Source organism: Uloborus diversus, chromosome 7, assembly GCF_026930045.1.
Source record: "Uloborus diversus isolate 005 chromosome 7, Udiv.v.3.1, whole genome shotgun sequence".
Lineage (NCBI taxonomy): Eukaryota > Metazoa > Arthropoda > Arachnida > Araneae > Uloboridae > Uloborus > Uloborus diversus.
In genome coordinates, this window is record NC_072737.1 from 85,836,194 (window position 1) to 85,859,054 (window position 22,861).

The window sequence follows — 22,861 nt, forward strand, 5'->3', positions numbered from 1 at the left end:
AAATAAATAAATAAATAAATATATATATATATATATATATATATATATATATATATATATATATATATATATATATATATATATATATATATATATATATATATATATATATATATATATATATATATATATATATATATATATATATATATATATATATATATATATATATATAGAAGAAGAAGAAAAACGGACTATTCATTTGGTGTTCGGACCAAAGAAACGAGAACTTCATCTTCACCACAAAAAATTTCTCTCATAAAATTTTTTTTATTTCACGAGTTTTGTCGATAAAAAGGGCGATGACTACATACTTCTGGTAGTCTGAGCAACGCTCCGAGCAGCGAAGAAAGTGACAAGAGGAGGCGAGAGATAGAGAAATGAAGTAATCAACCAGTTAGTTGTTGCTAACTGAGAAATGAGACCAAGGTCTGTGGGTCAGAAAACCTTTAGCATTGAAAGAGAAATCAAATTGCAAATAGTTTTATCAAATATAAAATAGATGAAGAAATAAACGCCTACTAAGTTGAAAGTTGAAAAAAGATTTTCTTTTGGTGATAAAATGTTTTTCTCAATGTGTAGTCTCGGGAATATGAATGGGTAAACCTTCTATTTTGACAGTCATAAATGACGGAAGAAAATGAAATTAAATAACTTTTGGTTTTTCAGTTCTTACATTACGGTAAAGTATTGTATTTTTAACGAAACTACGAGAATTGAACAATTTTTTCTCATTTGAAAAGAGTTGGTGGTAAAGGACGCATGAGGGAGATTTAAAAACGAGCTGATGTGTGCATCACATAACTTCTTTTACTCCAATTTAATGTCATTTCCCCATTACTGGCAATTTGTGATTCAATAGTTTACTCTCTAAATATCACCAACAGTGGCCAAATTAAAACAAAAAAAAAAAAAAAAAAAGTCAAATTTGTTGCGAAGTTGTCGACCAAAAGACTGGTGATAGATCGCCAAGTGTTCGCCAAATTATAACACCACTTGAGTTTACATCGAAATTAGCAATGATTTTCCCCCACAAAGGGGCAAAAGATCCCTTTAGAAACACCCGAGTGCAATAAAAGGGGAGGTGCAGAACTAGACCCCACTAGGAGTCTAGGTACCAAATTTCAACTTCCTAGGATTAACCTTTCTTGAGTTATGCAGATACATACGCACATACATACATACGTACATACATACATACGTACATACATACATACGTACATACAGACGTCACGAGAAAATTCGTCGTAATTAACTCGGGTATCGTCATTATGGATATTTCGCGTGTCTATACGTTCTTAGGCACTTATCCACGTGTGGTCGAGTCGAAAAAAAAAACTCAATATTCATTCGTGGGTGAGTAAAATGGAAATTAAGGTCGATTTTGGAGTGAAGCTTTTTTTGCGAATACAATACTTCCTTTTTTGTAAAAGGAAGTAATAAATAAATAAATAAATAAAATGACTGTTTTGGTACTGTTAAATTTAAAAATTCAATTCCGTTAAAACTGAAAATATCTGCATACTTTGGCTTAAAATGCATTGTTTTCTACATAAAATTTACCAAACACAGGAAAATTGTTGACACATACACCTACAATGGCACACAGTGCCTATTATCTACCGTGTGCCCAAATATCAACGGCGATATTGCATCAGTATTTACAGCTACTTGTTCGATATCAAAGTGGGGGGGGGGGAGGGGGGAGGAAAGAAAATCCAGCTTGGTTTTGCAACAGCAGAAAGACACATCTTCCGTTGTCATCTCCCCTTTTTCATCTACAAGTAGTTCACGCAATCGATTTTTGGTGTTGAAATCAACTTTCTCTTCTATGGAAATATTATTGCTTTATTTCTGAGAGAATTGAGGGAATTTTGAAACAGCATTAATGAGTGCTCTAATAGAGGGTAGGGGATTTGTGTTTGTCACATGTTGTTTTCTATACAACAGTTCCTTTATTATTTATTTCTAGAAAATCGCCCGTCAAGGCATGACGGTTGAAAATTGCTTTTACATTTGAATAAAGCAATTGCCTGTTTGGTGATATTTTGATAGTTGAAATTTTAACTTTAACTCCGGTGGATTAACCCTAAACTCTAGGAGATAGCGTTCATTGATGACCACATTTTTCGTTTCTTCATTTCCCTGAAATGAGTCTTGCCAGTAAAGCAGTTGAGTTCCCAGATACAGTTCAGCTTTGTCAAATTCAAGCCTTTCCCTGCATATCAAAAAGTACGAAAAAATATTATCAAATTTTCATGCCGTGGCGCAAGTTTCATTGTTGATGACGTCAGCGTTCCTCGATCATTCGCTATTATATATATGAGGATATGAGGATTAGCATTTCGTTTAGAAAGTGTTATCTGGAGAAGATTTACAATTGTCATCGCTCATTTCCCGCAGATTCAAGCTTATAGATGTAGCTGTTATGGGCTTATCTACATTTGCGGTGAAAACAAATTCTAATGACTGGCTGCAGCAGGGGAGTACATGGGTGGGGATTCGTAGACTACACCACTGGTGCCACTGAAACTTTTAAGAGGAAGAGGGAAGGGTTGTTTATTGGGTAGCGCCATCACTCTTTGGGGAGAGGGGCACCCTTGGGTTTCTGTCACATGTACAGGCGCACAAATTCATGAGGGCAGTTGAACGTTCAATGTTTTCACATGCTATAGCTACGCCAGTTATAACAGCATCATAAATAATAGCGAGAGTTCACAATCGAAAAAGCTCCAAAAAACTGACTTTCTAACTGCTAATGTCACCAACATACCTTTTCCAATATACAATGAATGCTGCAACGCTGTAAGTCAATCAAGGCATAGGAATATTTAAGACGTTGTAACCAGCAAACGTTTTATGAGATCAACTTTATGGCTAATGGAAGGCAGTAGGGAGCAAAATTTTTTGACGTTATAAAACACTGAGCTGTTTCTATAAAAGAGGGAATTATAACCAAGTTCAACTTAGGCAAAAGTATAAGTATTTCTTCATAGTTAAAATCTGTGCGCGCGCGAGTGTGATTGTGTGTGTCTGTAATCTAACTCCTCTAGACTGTCAGCGTTTCCAATGTCAATGCAAGTACCGTTGGCCACAGGAAATGTAGGGGAAGCCATTCTGCCTTGGCACATTCCTTGAAACTATAACATGCCGGAGATATGAATCAAAAACTATATCATTAAAATCTTCAAATGTCGCATTGGGATATCAGGATAATCAGACATCGTCATCTCGGAGATTGACGAGCGAAGCAAGCAGGGGTGGAGCCCCCTAGTTTAGTTTGTTAATGTCCAATGACCTTCAGAGTTACGTTCACCAGAACCTCTGTTCACTCCATTTTTGGAAAAACTGCAGCAAGCAAACGACAGCCACTCAGGGTAATTTTGAGCCACATTTCTTTTGCTCGTATTTTAAAATGCTTCAGTAGCGGATTTTACGGGAATCCGGGGGCCCCCAAAAAGGGGTAATTAATTTAACTATTTTATTAATTACTAGTGGCACCCGCACGGCTTTGCCCATAGTAGAAAATTAAAAGGTCTTTTGGTTCGCCTGTATATTTACAAATAATGTATGATGAATTTCTCGCCAATTGGCTCGCCCATGTTACGGTTCCACGTTATGATAACTTGGCAATTTACTCGCCCGTCTTATGATAATTTTGCTTGGGAAAATGTTCTTTAAATCGGAATAGAAAAAAAATAAAATCGAATTTTCGAAAAATCGCTTCGAGGTGCACACCCCTATGCTACAAACTAATTCTGTGCCAAATTTCATTAAAATCGGCCGAACGGTCTAGGCGCTACGCGCGTCACAGAGATCCAGTCAGACAGAGAGCGATCCGGACAGAGAGACTCTCAGCTTTATTATTAGTAAAGATTTTCAATTGATAGCGCATTCTATAGCATTTTTTTATATAGTTGGTTAAAAAGAACACAAAACACACAGCATATTTTTAATGAAAACATTTTTGTGTGCTCAAAAAGAAATACTGGAGTCAGAGGCCATAGTGACAGAATATATTAATGGAAACGGCACGTAGTATCAAAATTTTAACTCAACTATATCATGGCTTTAAAAGCAAATCAGCAACTGCTTTGAAATTCACCACACACAGAAATAGTGTTTGAAATCCTCAATTAAACTTATATGTTACGAAGCTATTTTTTTCTCAATCATATAATATTATATTGGTAAAATATAAATTAATTTATAAAAACTCAAATGAGGTTATGGGCGCTCATGTGTGAAATTTTAGGGGGGGGGGGGGCGCCGCTCAGAATTCTTTCTCTACCGTTTACAGTTAAAGACAAATATTTTTTGTTCTTTTAGTTTTTGCTCTTGAATTGAGGTGAAAGAAAGAGCTAGATTCGTCAAGTTTTTAGTTTTGTAATTTATACTGACTTTACTGTCATTGAGGTTACTAAACGCATTTTGACCATACGGCAAATGCGGCGGTTGACCCACGAATCTGGCCTTATATATTTCATTTTCTATTGAAGAATGTGAATATTAAGATACATTGTTATAATTCTGAAAGCAGTTTCAGTGCAAATGGAGTGATTAAAACAAGTTGAAAAACTTTATTCATCAATGGATGAAAAAAGAATGTTTTTATGTTATTGCCCCCCCCCCCCCCAAAAAAAGTACTAAAAGCAAAAAAAAAAAAAAAAAGGGGGGGAGGGGGAGGGGGAGAGGTTTGAGCCCCCTCTTAAGGGTGCCTATGAATGAGGTATGGGTTTTTTAAAGAAAATTTTTCTCGTTCGTGTTATAATCAATATGACAATGTTCCTAATTAAAGCCGCTTATTGTCTATCATCTCGGGTTTAGTATTTAATTGGCTTAAAACGTTAAAGATATTTTACGTCCACAGTGCATTATATTTATGTACTAGTGATACCCACACGGCTTTGCCCGTAGTTGAAAATTAAAAGGTCATTCGGTTCGCCTATATATTTAGAAATAATGGATGACGAATTTCTCGCCGATGGGCTATGTTCATTCGCTCTACCATTCCACGTCATGATAATTTCGTAATTTACTTGTCCATCTTATGATAATTTTGCTCTGGAAAGTGCTCCTAAAATTGAAATAGAAAAAGAACAAAATCGAATTTTCAAAAAATCGCTTCGAGGTGCATACCCATATGCTACAAACTAACTTTGTGCCATATTTCATGATAATCAGCCGGTCTAGGCGCTTTGCGCGTCACAGACATCCTACAGACATCCGGACAAAGAGACTTTGATCTTTATTATTAGTAAAGATTTAAAATGGCCTGAAAAAATTTAAAAAACAAAAAAAAAAAACAAAAAAAAAAACATTAAAAACTTCAATCATGAAAACTGTGTTATGAAACAGTATAGGGGGGTGTAATTCAATTTCCTGCCCCCCCCCTAAAAAAAGAATTTTCTGTATCCGCCCATGAAATGGTTCACTCATATTTTAATAGTTTCATTGCATTTGTTGTCATATAACAGGAGAAAGACTCCAAAAGTATTGTATAGTTCTTCAAAAGTAAGAAATACGAATTATTAAATCCATTTAAAATAAATTGTCAGCCTAGTTCCTGCTATTTAGGAGAGCTTTGAACCACGTCAAAAATGGGATGCAAAATAAATTAATCAAAAATTTTTATTTTATTATCCTGATATTTTTATATCCTTGTATTTATTTAGTTTAAAAATTAATTTGATCTGAAACAAACTTGAATTTCATTTGTACGTCTTAATGTGTCTTTTTCGCAGTTACCGTGAGCAGACACATAAGTGAAAGATACCTATGTTTTAGGCCTCCTACACTCGAGGCTACTAGTTGAATCAACTTTTCTTCGAAAAGTTTGCCCGTCAACTAGTTGACTGGCGTGTTTCCTTATGTTCACACGAGGCAACTTCATTGAATCAACTTTCCTTCTAATGAGCAAAATTTATTCATTCGAACAGCTAATCAACAACACTGTTAAAACTGAACCGAGTGGACTCGACTAGTTTACTCTTGTGTAGAGCGGACGCTTGCCAATGTACCGATGAGTTGCATCAAATAAAAAGTTGATTCAGCTTATTGGGATGAGAATTGTAACAACACATGTGTCTGGTGTGCCTGATGAGTTGACTGTAGTGTGAAGGTTGCCGGGCGATTCCTTAACTTTACCTGGTTACACTTCCTGATAACCGTCCGTTCGACAGTTGATTCAACGGAATTGCATCGTGTGAAAGAGGCCTAAATGTGTGAAAACTCCTTATACTTCCCACCAACACAAGATATCTATCATTTACAATACTAGAAAATCCCTTGTCAAGGTATAAAGGGTGAAAATTGCATCCATATTTGAACAAAGCAATTGCCTGTTCGGTGATATTTTGATAGTTGAAATTTTACCCTTAATTCCAGTGGACTAACCCTAAGCTCCAGTACATAGCGTTCATTGATGACCACTTTTTCCTTTCTTCATTCTCCTGAATTGACAGTTTTACCAGTAAAATAGTTGAGTTACCGGATTCAGTTCAGCCTTGTCAAAGTAAAGCATTAACCTGCATGTCAAACATTACCAAAATATATCATCAAATTATCGTGCCGTGGCGTGAGTTTCATTGTCGGTGACGTCAGGAGCGTTACTCTATCAGTGAATTGGCTACTATAAACTATGAGAAGGGCAAAGAATATACAGACTATTGGAAAAGAACTTTTAACAACTCCGAAAATAACTTCCAAACAGTCGTTCAGAATTATTGAGTGACGTAATGTGCTGAGCACAATATTGCCAGCTTTTTAATGTCAAACAGTGTGGACAACGTATATTTTATAACCTTGCTTCCTGGCAACGTTATCCACTCTTTGTTTGATATTCAAAAGTTGGCATTAAAAAACTCTTAAATGCAGCACTGAGCCTTCTGGTTTTTCTTTGTAAGTCAAACATATTAAAATATTGCAATAGTGCGAAGATCACCGACATAGCTCAGAGTTTCCCTAACTAACGTAAAAATAAGCGACTGTACCAGAAACGGGCAGAGTGCTTAGAAAAAATGCAGGATCATGATGGAAGCGAGCCGATGTGTGCATAACATGACTTCCTTTTACTCCAATTTAATGTCATTTCCCCATTACTGGCAATTTTAATGTGATTCAATAGCTTACTCTCTAAATATCACCAACAATACCAAATTTGTTGTCAAATTGGCGACAAAACTTAGCGAAAAAAACACTGGCGATATATCGCCAAGTGTCCGCCCAATTATAACCCCGCTTGAGTTTACATCGAAATTAACAATGATTTCCCCAGAAAATGGGGCTAAAGACCCCTTTAGAAACACCCCAATGCAACCAAATGGGGAGGTGCACAACTAGACCCTGCTAACAGTCTACGTACCAATTTTCAACTTTCTAGGACATACCGTTCTTGAGTTATGGAACATACATACGCACATACATACAGACATCACGAGAAAACTCGTTGTAATTAACTCGGGAAACGTCAAAATGGATATTTCGGGCTTCTATACGTTCTTAGGTACATATGTACGTGTGATCGGGTCGAAAAAAAAAAAAGAAAAACTCAACATTCATTTGGGGGTGAGCAAAATGAAAATTAAGGCCGATTTTTGAGTGAAATTTTTTTTGCGAATGCAATACTTCCTTTTTTGTAAAAGGAAGTAAATAAGCAATTTATATATAAATACAAAAAAGAAAAAAACCTTTGAAGAAAAACCTACTACGCCAAAAACAGTGAGTTAATTGAATGACACTAAAATGTAAAAAAATGAAGTAAAAAAGCAATTTATATATAAATACAAAAAAGAAAAAAAAAACTTTGAAGAAAAAGCTACTACGCCCAAATCAGTGAGTTAATTGAATGACACTAAAATGTGATTTAGTTCTTATTGTTGGGATCCATCTATATACCGAATTGTACCGAGTTTTATTTGATTCTTTTCTTTGAGACTTTTTGAGTAAAAGTCACACAAGGAGATGTTCACCCATGTAATATTTTTAGCGTCCTTCAAAACGCGTAAATTCAGATATCGAAAAATTTCAACTACAATATTGCCTTCTATACCAACCATACTCTCAATTATTTATTTATTTATTTATTGGTCACAAACACATGGCAAGAAAAAGAGAGAGAAAAAGTTTTTTTAATGATGGCATCTGCACGAAAGGAAATTTGACATCACGGTTTTTTTTTTTTTTTTCAGTTTTCTGACATCCTTACTGGAACACTCACGAAAATTTGGCGGGCTGTATGCTACCTGTGGGCCATAGCTTGAGTTTCAGTTTTCTGTTCCTTTTAGATATAGAAGAAAGTTTTTGTTGTTTGAATAAAGATCCGGAAAAATTCTGTGTTTGCTAGTTGCGAAAATTTATCTACTATGTACAGTACACTTTATGTTTGTTTCACTGTAGCACTAGTAGAATTGTTAGGAAACATCTTTTACAAAGAAATTAAACGTAGAATATCCATTCATTAATTCAGTAAACTCTCGCTAAAACGTTTACGCATTCCTTTCAGTTGAAATTACATTTTAAAGTGTCTGGACCAGTATAAAAATGAACGCAATTGAACTTTCGTTTATACGTCACTGATTCGTGCCTCTCAGTTATTTTTTGGTATTATTTTTTTACAGTGCAATAATAGTCCTACTGAGATTATAACGGGGTTGTCTATATCAGTCAAAAGTCTTTTAATCAATAAAGTTGATAGAATGAGCAAAATAAATAAATAAATAAATAAATAAATAATAAATAAATAACATGGAGCGAGGAAAATTTTTTATTTTCAAAACGTTTAATTTTTTAAAATTATTTCTTTTAAACGCCTGATTTTTCAAACAAGGCGTTGTCTTTATGACGTCACAAATGATGAACTTTGGCGCGTATTCCACAGGCATACTGAAATGTTTACGCTTGCTGTCTTCCGCGTTTCCAGTTTCTGATGATTCAGAAGCGAATTAAATATTGCGCTCTACGCTTGGTATTAACCATATCGTTGCCAGAATAAATAAATAAATTTAAAATAAAACTAAAATTTAAAAAAATTAAAAAATGAAGTGGGAAAAACGTAGTGTGAGTCATATTTAAATTTCATTACATATTCAAAGGATAACATGAATCAAGTTGAATCTAACGAGTATATAAAATAGATATTTGGTCATCAAAGTGCAATGCAAAGTTAATAAATTTATTTTTTTTAACGTTTCTACGCGTTTAAGAAGAGTCATCCCTCTGTCCGCGGCGCACGTGCCTTCCGTTTAAATTGCGAATGGAATCCTTATGTTGTTTTCCATGAAATCCATACCATACGCTAGCTTTTTAGAGCTTTTCAATCGAACATCTTTTCTAACATGCCCCCTTCAAAGAAGATATACTTGTCTTTAAAAACAACAACGTTACACTCTTTCTCAATATTTAAATTGTTTCGAAGAATGAGATATGTTTTTGTGAAAAATTTTGCATTAAGGGTGCCTCAAAAAAACTGTTTTTTAGAATTTATTTGTTCTTACTCTGCAAATGTTTTTTTACAGTATTCATAATTATGATGTATTTTCTCTAGATTTGATTGTTTTTTTCATATTTTTCTGCATCTGATCTGTTTTTCTTATTTTTCCTGTATTTGATTTGTATTTTATTTATTTTTTGTTATTTTGCATTTTCTTTTTCACTGATATAAAAAAAAATTAAATAACATTACAAGTAATTACGCATCCTTCAGTACTTTTGTCAGTATTCGAAATTTAAATGAGCCTGAGCGAACTCTAAATATAAACATATATATATATATATATATATATATATATATATATATATAAATTATTTGAATGGGGTCGTTTCCAATATTTTAAAAGTATTTTTTTCTGAAAGAACATGCTTAAAAACATAGGATCTATCCATTTTTTTTAAATAATTGGTTTAAGTTTAATATTTTTGAAAAATTAAATAATCTTTTAATAATCACTTAAATCGGTGATCTTTCACTGTTTACATTTCTTGCCGGTGACATCACAAATGATGAAATGCCATTCTGTGTTGCCATGCACAGAGCAAAATATTTGATTCGCATCTTTACTCACGTGTATTGGCAACGATATTGCTGATAGCAAGCATAGAGTGCAATTTTAATTCGCTCTTGATTATCATAACGTGGAAACGCGGTACAAAGATGCGCCAAAAAGCAGCATTTGTGACGTCATCTAGATCACGCCTTGTTTGAAAAATCGGACATTTAAAAAAATTAATTTAAAAAAAACTGTTGGGAAAATGAAAGAATTTTCTGGGTCTATGTTATTTTTTTTGCTTATTGTATCAATTTCAGTGACTAAAAGTACTACTTTTGATGAAGGAAACAACCCCATTGTGACTGTAAAGGGGGGGGGGGACCATGGAAGTCCATGCTCCTTTGAAGGCCAACTATAAAAAAATCATAGTTATTGTCATGTGATGACAAATTCCTTCCACTCACACCTAGCTCCATCAAACTTAAAAACACAGACGCAGCGGCAAGTCTCTCGTGTCACTTTTTTGTTTGTGCGGGCCCTCGCTTCGTAGACTTCGGTCATCGACGTCAAAATTTTTATTCGCACACTCAGCAAAAGGTGATTTTTTGTGTAAATAACCTACTATTATTGTTATTTTTTTCTTCTGTAAATTGTCGTATAAGGATTTGCAGTACTAAAAAAAAATAATAATAATTTTGTTTCGATTTTAGTTAAAATATCAGTAGTGTTCCTATGAAAGCCGATGGTTCCTTGTAAGGTCAATCAAAAATGGGAAAGTTGGCCTTGCTAGGATACATGGAACTTGCTAGGAACATTTACAAATCATGGAAACATGAACACGTAGTTTTTAGTTATAAATACGTACCAGGAAAGTTGAAAAAATATTTTATGTTTATAATAATTCAACTTTTTAACTCAGACAAAATAGATATTTCTTTTTAAGTTATTTTATTATAGATATTTATTCAAATTTCTTTTATGGAAAGATGTTTTCTGTAAATATGGTTATAAGAATAAGTCAGTAATAGCATAGATGATTAAATTTTTTTGGGCATAATTTCAAATTTCAAGAATGTCAGGATCGAAACAGAATTTAACAGAATTAACAGAGAATAACAGAATTTTGAAAAAATACTAAGCACTTTTCATACTGCACTCAAAAGGACAAAATAACTTTCTAGGTCAAAAAGGACAATATTTAAGTATTTCTGTAATTTTTAATTATTCCTTGAAAATGATTCCACAAACGATGAAAAGTGCGGTTCGAGTCAGGTAGAGAATTTCTTATCCTTATCTAACTTTCCGTCATAAATTTGAGTGTTGAAAAATGCATATTTTTCTGGGAAAGCTTGGTTTGAAATGACTTGAGCTGCACTTTTCCTCGTTTGCGGAGTCATTTTCTTGGAATAATTGAAAACTACAGGAATACAGTTGGGTCCGACTTACGCGAGGGATGCATTGCAAGACACCTCGCGTAAGTCGAAATTTCGCGTTGTGGAAGAACGTATGTTCATAATTTTTTTATAAGCATACTCAATTATTTTAGACATTTGTAAACACCCCCCCCCATTGTTTCAAACCATTTCTTAACTATATATTACCGTATCTTTTATAAAGATCTGGCTTTTTACTGTATTTTAGAAAAAGAGTTATTATTTAACATACATTATGGTTATAAAGCACAAAATCAATGATCAATAGGAAAAAGAAACATGAAATAAAACAGTACCTTACTTACATTATGCACATTACAGTATTATAATAGCACTGAAAAGTAAATATAGCAAACTTAAATGCCACGGAAATATAAGTTCGTTGCTTGAGGCACCTGGGGCCCTGCCCCTTATCCTCTGGTGTGGTATGTTGAAAGTTCCCCGGTTGAGGACATGGCTTTTTTTTGGCGCAGAAGATGGTTGCGTGGATGTACGAGAGATGTGGCTTCCTCTAACGGGAGTACCATAATGGTTAGCCGAAGGCTCTTCAAAGTAAATTTCAACTGAAGTTCTTCTTTATTTAAATAAGTTTAAGTTTGTTTTTTTTTTGCTTCCTACATATTTTTTTAAGTTTTATACTTTTTTCCCCCGTGGGGGATTTCTAGGCTATTTGAATGAATAAAAATAAAATAAAATTAAGACAATGATAAAATGTTGATAAGAAATTTAAAAAGAAAATAGTGAAATGAAAATAGATAGGAGCATGCTCCCAGCCAGAGTGTAGCACAATAACTAGAGTCGAAACGAGGTATGAACCCGATAAGGGATTCAACTCACCCCGTTTCGAATTTGAAACTAAGCTAGCAGAGCGCGAGGCCTGCGAGAATTTGCCGGATCCAATGGATCGTAATTTGGAAGGTTGTTAAGTAGTGGATTGCCAACACGGGGGATGTTGCAGTGAAATCTCTTGGCGAGCTTTTTGCAAAAGTTGTGGAGCGTCGGGATGCAAACCTCTTCCACCAGCTTGTCCGTACGGACGTACCAGGGAGGGTCGCACGCCGCTCGAACCATCACTCTCTGCAAATTCTCTACTCTGTTAAAGTTGGAGATTGCAGAAGTCGCCCATATGGGCGCTCCATAGGTAATAATGGGTCTTAGGCAGGACTTATAAATGAGCAGTTTATTATCCGTTGATAAAACGCTTTTTTTGTGCAGGAGACAATTTAGTGGTTTTTTGGAAGTGAGGTACTTCTTGCGTACCTCTTCAATGTGAGGTCGCCAGGTTAAATTACGGTCAAAAGTTATGCCTAAATATTTCGCCCGCTGAGACCAATCAATCGGGTCGGTATAAAGATGTAGTTTAATAGGAGGGAGCTCAGTTGTTCTTGTAAAAAAGCAGGTAGCTATACTTTTGTTGGCATTAACTTTGATTTTCCAAGTCCTTAGCCAGATATCTAGATGTGTTAAGTGGTTTTGAATTGCTGAAAAGGCTTGATAAAGTCCCTGAGCGGAGGCTAGTATGCAGGTGTCATCTGCATAAATGGCAAGATGCGTGTTGTCCATGTGTGGGATATCGTTTGAGAAAATTGAGTAAAGAGTTGGGCCTAAGAGGCTGCCTTGGGGAGGCACCCCGGCCCGTATGTGTCTAGGTGTTGAGAGAGTTTCTCTCACTCGAACGATAAAGTGCCTATTCATAAGATAGGAGCTGATAATGTTTATGAGTGCATGAGGTAACTCAAGGCGTATAAGTTTGTAAATTAGCGCATCAATCCAAACCCTATCGAATGCCTTCGCTATGTCAAGGAAAAGCCCGATGGTTTTCTGATGATTTTTTTCAGCCTCTCTGATTAGTTCTGTGACTCTAAGTAGTTGGTGGTTTGTAGAGTACTTCCTGCGGAAGCCGAATTGTTCAGCTTGTATGATGTTGTGATGCGCAAGAAAGTCAAGAAGTTTATTGAGAATGCAGAATTCAGTAATTTTGGAGAGAGCAGAGAGCAAGCTGATTGGTCGGTATTCCGACGGCTCCGCTGTTGCTCTTTCCTTTTTTGGAATAGTGATTATTATAGCAGTTTTCCACTCCTGCGGAAAGTGACCCAACTCGAGTATTTTGTTGATGAGTTGGGTAATATAGAAAATAGTACGAATTGGCAGGTTTTTAATTAGAGAGTTGGTGATTCTATCAAGGCCTGGACTTTTCTTTTTCTTACACTTTTTGACGTAGCTTAGAACATCTGAGGGCTGAATCTGAAGAGTGTTGCTAGCGTGTGAAGTTGTGAAGTAATTGTGTAGTGTGATGTTAACAAGTGATTCAGTTTCGTCATGTCTGGTGTTGTTAGGTGTGAACTGCTGTTCGAAATGATCGGCAAAAAGTTCTGCCTTTTCAATATCAGTCACAGCAGTTACAGTTTGGCCTCCTGGAAGGGTTTTGCCTTTAATGGGCGGAATGTGTCTATACGTCCCCCGATGCCGCTTGACGGCTTTCCAAATGGAAGTGTCGTCTGCAGTAAGGGAGGAAATATATTGAGTCCATGAGTCATTTTTGTGCCTTTTAATTGCTTGTTTAACTAGCTCCTGTGCCTTATTGAGGTCGGACTTGGAAGCAGGATCCCTGCGGAGTTGATAAGTTTTTCGTAGCTGATTTTTTGACCTAATTAAGTTTCTGATGTGGAGGGGGAGCTCCTTAGCATAGCTTTGCTTTAAAATGGGGATGGAGGTTTTGGAATGGATATTAATAATGGTATTAGTTAAATTGTGAACAGAAGAATCGAGCTCAGTCCCAGTATTGACGTCCTGAAAATCAAAGTGAATGGAGTTCAGGAGTTTACGAAACCTGGGCCAATCAGGTTTCGAGGCATGTGGAAGTGCAGTATTCACTGTAACCGTGTCAAAGACAAATTTGACTGGGTTGTGATCCGAGGAGAGCTTTGCAAGCGAAGTCACCTCGCAACTGTAGGGAAACAATTTGACCATCCCAAAGTCAATAGTAGATGCGCTGGTCACAGTGATACGTGTAGGTGTGGGAGGAGCTACGATGGTAATTCCTGCCTTTTGTGCAAAGTCAAAAATAGTTCTACCAGTGGCGGTGGTTCCATTGCAGCCCCAGAAGGTATGGTGTGCGTTAAAATCTCCGCAAACTATTGTGCTATGAGGGTATTGAAAGACTGCTTCTAGATCCCGAAGGAGCTTCGAGGCTTTTTCTTTCGCCCTCATGTGTCTGAGTGTTAGGCCATACGCAGAGACAATCGTGATGGGGCAAAAGCCTTTTGGTGCAATTGTGATAGAGGTAGCTTCAAGTGCCAAAAGGCTTGGTGTTAGGTTCTGGTGGTGTGGAATAGAGCTCTTAACAGAAATTAAGGTACCCCCCCATGCCCTAGTATAATTATTTTGATCTGGAAGTCGATCATTGCGGTAAAAGTTATAATTGGGGATCCCAATCCCACGATTGATTGGTCTAAGATGCGTCTCTTGCACACAGATAATATCGGGCGCTTGTTCATAAACAAGCTGCCTAAGTTCAGTGATATTGTCGAGCAGCCCGCAGGCATTCCACGACAAAAGAGAAAGACCGAGGGGGAAAGCCATTATGTGCGCTGAAATAACTCATCACTTTCCATGAAAGCTTGGAAAAGAGCCCAAAGTTTATTGATAGGGTCAGATTGTTTTCTAATTTCAGGCAGAACCAGTTTGATAGTTTTAATGATGGCAGGGAGGTTCAGAACTTTGAAAAAGTCCAAGATCTCCTTAATGGAGTCCCATGTTCCGGCAGCTTCCGAGAAAGCACCGGTTGATGGTTTGCGACGAGGCTGCTCTGGGGCCAGAGTGCTCACGTCGCTAGCAGAGGTGGCTTGAGCCGCTCTGTTTGAAGCTCCCGCGATGGCTGAGCCTCGGGCCTTTTGGGCGAATGAGTGTGTGAGAGCATTGGGGGCACTCACAGTGCCATCGCTCTTACTCTCAGCTTGTTTTTGACTAGGGAGTGCTGGGAAATTAGTTGAGTTGGAAGTAAATGACCTGGGGTTGGGGGAAGTTTTAGAGGACTTCTTGATAAAGTTTTTATATTTTGGGCATCCTTTGTAAGAGGCAGGATGAGGGCCCTGGCAATTGGCACACATAGGTTTATCCATCTTAGCAGCCTTGTGCGGGCAGTCACTGGAGAGATGTTCACCCCCACACCGAACACACCTCGGGGTCATAAAACAGTTCTCGGAGCTGTGGTTAAACTTCTGGCATCTGTGACACTGAGAAGGCCCTTTCCTAGGTTTATATGCTTCCACAGTGACATATGTATATAGAATGTTGGTCAAGTCAAAGACTTTTTCAACCCCTTCAGTGTGTGATAGGTGAACTTGAAAAATCGGCAAAGGAGTGGAACCCTTTCGCACAAGCTGCGCGACCTTCTTAACTCCGTAGCCAAGCTCTTCAAGAGCCCACTTTAAATCATCTTTATCCGTTGTCAATGGCAATCCCTTAACAACAATTTTGACAGGGCGATTATGTTCAGCCAGCTGTACGTAATGCTGTATCTTAGTTCGGAGCAGGTACTCCGAAATGGCTCTGTGATCGTCAGAAGTGGCCGGAAAAATTCTGGCAAATTCTCCGGAAACCTTTACTTTGAACTCAGCTTGAGTCTCTGTTTTAAGCCCAGTGACAAAGTCCCTGTATTCTTTTGGGTACACGGCTAGTATGGGTTTGATTTTAGGAGGGACGGTTGCGACAACCTCCTCTTGTGTATCCATGTCTGGGTCAGACAAATCGGTGGAGATCCCCCCACCCTGGCTAAGAGCATTGAACATGTTTCCAACCTTTAAGGGTTGAACCTTCTCATTCTTTTTAACCTTGCAGGTTTTTGTAGGGCTCTGAAACCCGTCTTCAGTAGATTTTCTCTTTTGATACGGCACTGTGGCCTTAAAGTTAGGGGGTTTTTTGCCTGGCAGATTTGTCATGCTATGGTACTCCCGCAGAGTAATGAAATTTGGGTTTTTACCCTCTTCATCCAGCGGGAACTTCACCAGCATTATTTCGGCCAGACGGTTCATCTTCTTGACCCAAGGGGCCCAGGCGTTGGCGTCCAAAATCAGTCTCTTTTCATTCATTAAGGAGCATAGGTTCAGAAGGTAGTGGTCAGCTTCATCAGAAAGCCCTTTAAGTTGGCAGTAGGCATGTAAATGCCAATCGGTAAATTTGAAAATCTCGCTGGTCAACAGCGTCACCCCAGGAGGTGGATCAGAAGTCTCTTGATGCAGCGCACTCGGTGCGGCAGTTTCTGTTTCTTGCATAGCAATACTTCTTGCTTGCGAAATTTTTAAGCGTTGAAAAATGGCTCAAAAAATCAAACGAAATCTGGAAAAATTCCAGTTGTGTAAAACAAAATGATGTTAATAAGTTACATCATTTGAAAAGATACTTTTCGGCTCTTATAAGCAGACCATTGCAGTAAAATAAGACAAATGAAAATCGTTGTTCTATAATCAATCACAAAGAAATGGCGATTCTCGTATGAAACTTAAATGAAATTTTAAAAAAAATGAAGAAGGTTTAAGCAGTGCGATCAAACTGTTATCAGTCTTCTGACAGCGCGTGCACGTCAAGAAACTCGTCAGAAGAGTAGAAGTGAAAGTGATGGTTCATCTTCGACATTTTTAGTATCATCCCGTGTTTTTTTCGGTAAATCAGTTACTTTATCAGAAAGGATGTTCTCCTTTGGTTGTCGTAGTTTTTCCATCTATAAAACCAACGCCACAGCCTTTTGAACTGCTTCACAGTGAATGTCTTTTGGAGCAAAGCCTTCACAACCATGCACAATATTCGGTCAAAGTTTCTTGCAACTTGCATTGGTTGTCTGTTTTCATGGCGTCTTAATGATGTGCCTATATTTTGCAGTGCAGAGACAAGGTGTTATTGTGTACTGCTTCCAGTACTCTTTCAGGTTGAAATTTTCCACACTGTTCATTACTTGTACAAGTTTTTGGAGACACCCCTTTGTATAAAGGACTTTAAATGCCTTAATAATTTGCCTGAATAACGCTCGTGAGCCATTCTATCTTATCAATGTTCATAAGTAGAATGAAAAAAAGTAAAGAATCGGAGCGGTTATGTGTGCGAGTATACTAATTCTAGTAGTAAAGCGTTGTATAGACTAGTACAATGTATGAACTCCCACTTACGGTGATGCTAAAGGAATGTAAGTCCATTCGCAAAACCAATATTTAGTTTCAATGAAACCTATTCTAAGGCTCCGCGACTCCCCCCCCCCCAAAAAAAAAAATCATATTGCAAGCGATCAATTTACGCCAGCAAAAAAAAAAAAAAAAAATCATTATTCATGAAAAAATCGTTTTATAGCCGTTTTGCGTAAGTCGGATCGCGTTGTAGCGGGATCCGACTGTACTTAAATATTGTCTTTTCTGACCCATAAAAGTTATTTTGTCCTTTTGAATGCATCATGAAAAGTGCTTAGTATTTTTTTTTTTTAAATCTGTTATTATCAGCTCCATCTTTTGACGCAAATTAAAACTTTAAAGTATAGTGGCTAGGCGCATAAGTACGCAGTCCTTTTTCAATATATCAGCTGAATGGCTCATCGGATAGAAGATAGAAGATAAATTACCTTCTATATAATCATTGTATGTATCACTTCTCAGATTTGTAATTTAATTTAGTTGTAGTTTCTATAATAGTGAGTTATATTTCAGTAAATAACAATTTTACTAACTTTATTAACATAGCACTAAACTTCTTATGGCAGTAATTGATTATTTCTTTCTCTTACATCGGTTAAAACATTGAGCAAACGTCTCAAACCGTCTAATGTGAAAAACTTCAAAATTTGTTTTAAAGCTTTTAATTATACATTTTGGAGCTGAACGAAAAAATATCCGTGCCCCCTCCCCTCTCTTTTATATTGCAAGTACAAATATGACTTATAAAACTGCAGAATGTGAATGAAACTTCCAAAAAAATGCGAATTTCATTTTAAAGTTTAAAGAAAGTAATTTCATTTTAAAGCAAAATTTTCTTTCTTTTTTTTTTGCCGATAATGAAAATTGATTTTGTTTTAAGTAATCAAGGTGTTGTATTCATTCTTAAATAATAATTTAAGGATTTGTTTCAAGTTTTGAAAAATTGCTAGCTTTGTTTATTATTTTTAGTTTCTAGATTTAATCTCAGTTTTGTAATCAATTTTTACTAGTAAATTTTAAAGCATATGTTCGGATTGTCTCATGTTTCGGATTTTTGGGGTTTGGATTACTGGGTTCTACTGTAAATCATTTGATTTTCTTTAAGGGGATGCAGCACCGAAAAAATGTGAAATTTTCTTAAAATTGTCGATTTTTAAATTTTAGTCTTAAAATGATCCTTCAACTGTTTTCTTTGTATGTTCTAAATCTTATTCTGAAATATTAAAAGGGAAAAAAGTTAGAACCGATTTCGTAACATCATGTCTGCTGTGATCCCTTTAAATTTCCTCCGGTAGTTCACATCCATTGAAAACTTTAAATGGGTTTTTCTCAGTTTCTAATTTTTACATGTTTTGATGTATTTAAAGTGCAAAGGCTTTTTTGTATTTAAGATAGCAATTTGAAATTTTTTGCACATGTTTATAGGTATTTGCCTCACATAATTGGGTATTTTTGAAACTCTAAGTGAAACTGTTTTTTTTTTAAATCAAACTTTAAAATAAGAGATTACCAAAACCAATTTACTAATTTACCAATTTTTTTAAACATACTGTATAAAAAAAATCATAAATATTTTTCTATAGCTCTGATATTTTAAAAAATACCTAGTTTTATGTAAAAATGTTTGAATAGTGTTTTAAAAAAAGAATGGATTCGATACGACAAAAATTGTAAAAGGAGATAGCTTTTTAAAAAAAATTTCAAAAATTTTACAATTTTAAATTTTATGTTAAATAATGTATTAACACATCTTTTTTTGCTAAATTGTTTTATTGTATTAAATCATAAACATAAAATCATAAAAAGTTTTGAGATAAAATGAATATAAAATTTTTTTTGATGTTTGGTACCGCATCCCCTTAATATACTGCTTAAATACATGAAAAAAACATTTCTCAAACGACCCCTCGAGAAATGTTAAAGACTTTGATTTGTTAGAGTTATGTTTAAAAAAATCAAAGTTTTTAAAATTATTATTAAAATTAGGAGGTTCAGAGACATTTTGATGGTTTTTTACGCTTTAGTACGCATAATAGAAACCCCCCCCCCAAAAAAAAAGGTACAGAGTGTATTTTCTTAAAAAATAAAAAAGAAACGTATTGTTCTACTGTCCAAAAATGGCCGCCATTGTGTCTAGGGGGAGATTTTGAAATGTTTCCCCTTCCAAAAATATTTGTTAGTACATTGTCTACCAAGTTTCATGTTTTTATCACAAAATGCAGTTTCCGGCTATATTTTCTACCATAGGCCCACACTATATTTTGTTCTTTTTAGTGTAAATGTATTTCAGAAATAGAATAATGTTACTATCACGAAATTTCACCTCTTCTTTTCATATTAATGCTTCATGCTAAAAGGGAAAAAACTACATACGTGTCTAAAACTTTAAGCATTTGGAACTACAAATTAATCCTTGCTCCTCTCAAGGAATTGTTTGTGTGCTAATTTAATTGGAAATATTTAAATATTAAAGGTCTGCGAAACTAATTAATATTTCACAACATACAAGTTACTCGTGTCTTTACTTAGCCCCGTTTTCGATTATTGGCACAGATGAGGATAAAAATCCTAAGAAAGCAATGATAGTGGATAAATTTCATGCTTGCTCCAGTGAAGCCTTGATTCAAAATTTTTATTACGATTACAATTAATATTACTGTTGTAAGGCAGCAAAACTTGTAACAATGGGTTTTATTTTCAGTAAGATACCGCCCTATAGCCAGGGCTAAGGCAGAAATACATGAAATACACCGCCAGCTCAGTCATTCAGGAATGACTGAGCTGGCGGTGTATTTCATGTAAGGGTTTTATAATTAAACATTTAATGGGAAAATGAAATGAAATTATCTGTTTTCCATCCTAACCGAAACAATAATTTTATTTTAGAATTGATTTTTTTAGCGTTAAGTTTTACCTTCAGATTAATCCAATCATTTAGTGAAATCCTGAAGTCTCTAAGCGGTCTAGTTGCTGAGAAATAAGCAAAAGGAGGCCTCAGATCAGGCCAAGTATAATAAAAGTGCTTAAAAGAGGAAGGATGTACATGAGTTGAGAAGATAGTTTAAAACGCGCCATGGAAACATGACAAAATAATCAACTTAATACAAATGCCGCAGCGTTAAAATTCAATATTCCAAGACTCTCTGTTAGAAACCATTTATTAAGTAGTGATTATTATTTTTTAAATATAAAAAAAGCTTGTCGTAGATAGCAATTGTTAGTTTGGTCTTCTTAGGAACATTTTGGCCTTAAAAAGAACGGACCCATAAGAGGGCCGTTATGTTTTTTTTTTCTTTTTTTTAAATATTTTCATTCTAAAACGCATTGGCAACTTATTTATTATCGATATAATACTCATTACTGTAATTTTTAAATAATTTCCATTAATATATTCTTAGTTATACGAAGGTGTTCAAGAAATATTCGTTGAGGTTTTTGAAGAAGATTATAACAAGTTAAGCATTTCATGTTTCATTTAAATGAAAAAGCTGTTTATGTAGTTCCAGTAACCGCGGATAGTTTGATTATTACAACTGTAATTTAAAGCTGAAAGACTGATTTACAATATTGGCCTTGTAAGAAGCCCTTGCAAGTTCCTTGCAAGGCCATTTGGAAGAGCTTAACAAAAGCCAAGTTTAATAAGTAGTAGTAATTATATCTAGAAATAAAAAAAGTAATTTATATGGTACTTAATAAAACAAAGTGTTAATTAGTAATTTGTTCCTCTCATTTATGCAGTAATTGAACTCATAAGAACTGTTAATTCGTTACGTTGGCTTTCCATGGTCCACCCACTTTTTATATAGTGTCACGAAATAAGAGAGTGAGATCAACAAAAATTCAAAGTTAATTTTTCCCCATACATCTCTGAAACACCTTAATAAAATGTGTCCAAATCACTTTGATAACAGTTTGGATATGGAAGTTTGTTACCCGTAGAAACTATTTACATATTTGGTAAAAAGTAGAATTGTTTCTCAGCCTGGTTTTCGGTAAAATAAAATAAAAAAACATGAAAGACGCTTACTATCTCGTAAAAATATCATTCAAAAGTCAAATATAACAAACATTAAATAATTAAACAAACGGTAAAAAATTAAGATATGACAGAAGGGTCTTTAAACAACAATAGTTAATTGTTTTTGAGTTAACAATGTACATTTATTTTCGTGAGCCGTAATTTTCGCAAATTGAGTATGCGAACTGAAAATTTATCGAATTTTATATAAAAAGTAAATTTTATACATAAAAAATATTTCGCGAGGCTTAAATTTTTGCGGTTACTACGGCTCGCCAAAATGTATGCCTCGCGAAAATATGTGCTTTAATAAGAGAGATACTTAAATAAGTAACAGTACTTAAATAAGAAGAAATTACCTAATAGTTAAAAAAATGAAAGATTTTTCACTGAATACCTCATTAAACGATGATAACCATCTTTCAAGTAGCACTGTTTCAAAGATAATAAAATTTTGTTGTACAGTTATCGAATGACTGAAATTTATATTGAGCTTATATACTCGTCACAACATTCGACTTCATAACATTTTATAAAACAGTAATCTACATGTATAGAGTTGACAGATATAGCGTTAATATAGTAGAGAGTAGCAATATTTAATTGAATGAAATTAATGGTATACCTCCAACAAGAACAGGTAAAAGTTGTACTAATTTTAAGCAAATAAAAGGAATTTTTAATAAATGTTTTAATTAATGGGATTGGCGTTAAACTTAATGTTGACTTTTCCTCAAATGCCGCTGTTAATAAAGCACTTTCAAGGGTGTCTACAATTTCATAAATAGCATGAACAAACAGAGCTTAGCAAATATGATTGCATGTATTCGTTACTAAAGTGAACAAAGGTCTAAGTTTATGGCTGAGATTCATAACTCAAGGCACATGAAGTTTCGAAATTCGCAAAATTATCGCTAAAATCCACCAAAAATCGTAACTGTATATACATTTAGGCATAATAAGACATTTTATTGCGAGGAAGCCAGACAGTTTTAAATGCTTCCGGGTTCGAAAATAAACTCTTTGAATACACATTAAATTTACGAGGCACAATTTCATTGTTCCTGAACTACACATTTGATTTGCCATGAAGGTCTTTAGGCATGTGTTCAGGTGTTCATTGTTAACAACTCACAAGTTATGAAAGTTATTAAAGGGCAAAGTATGTCAATAACGGTCTTAATGCGTTTGGCGATTTCTTCACATATTATTATAAGATGTATTAATGATTTTCATAAATTTTTGAAA

The 22,861-nt window shown here is 35.2% G+C and overlaps 1 protein-coding gene across 2 annotated transcripts in view; it reads right to left on the reverse strand.

Moving 5' to 3' along the window:
* LOC129226471 (sulfotransferase ssu-1-like) overlaps nucleotides 1–22,151 on the reverse strand; it is a 67,156-nt gene extending 45,005 nt beyond the window's left edge. Inside the window, exon 1 of one of the 2 annotated variants that reach the window (XM_054861078.1) lies at nucleotides 22,011–22,151. The gene's annotated coding sequence lies outside the window, so the exon portion shown is untranslated. Of the gene's footprint in view, nucleotides 1–21,972 lie in introns of both variants that reach the window. The other variant, XM_054861080.1, reaches the window with a different exon arrangement.
* Between the last annotated feature and the right edge of the window lie 710 nt (nucleotides 22,152–22,861).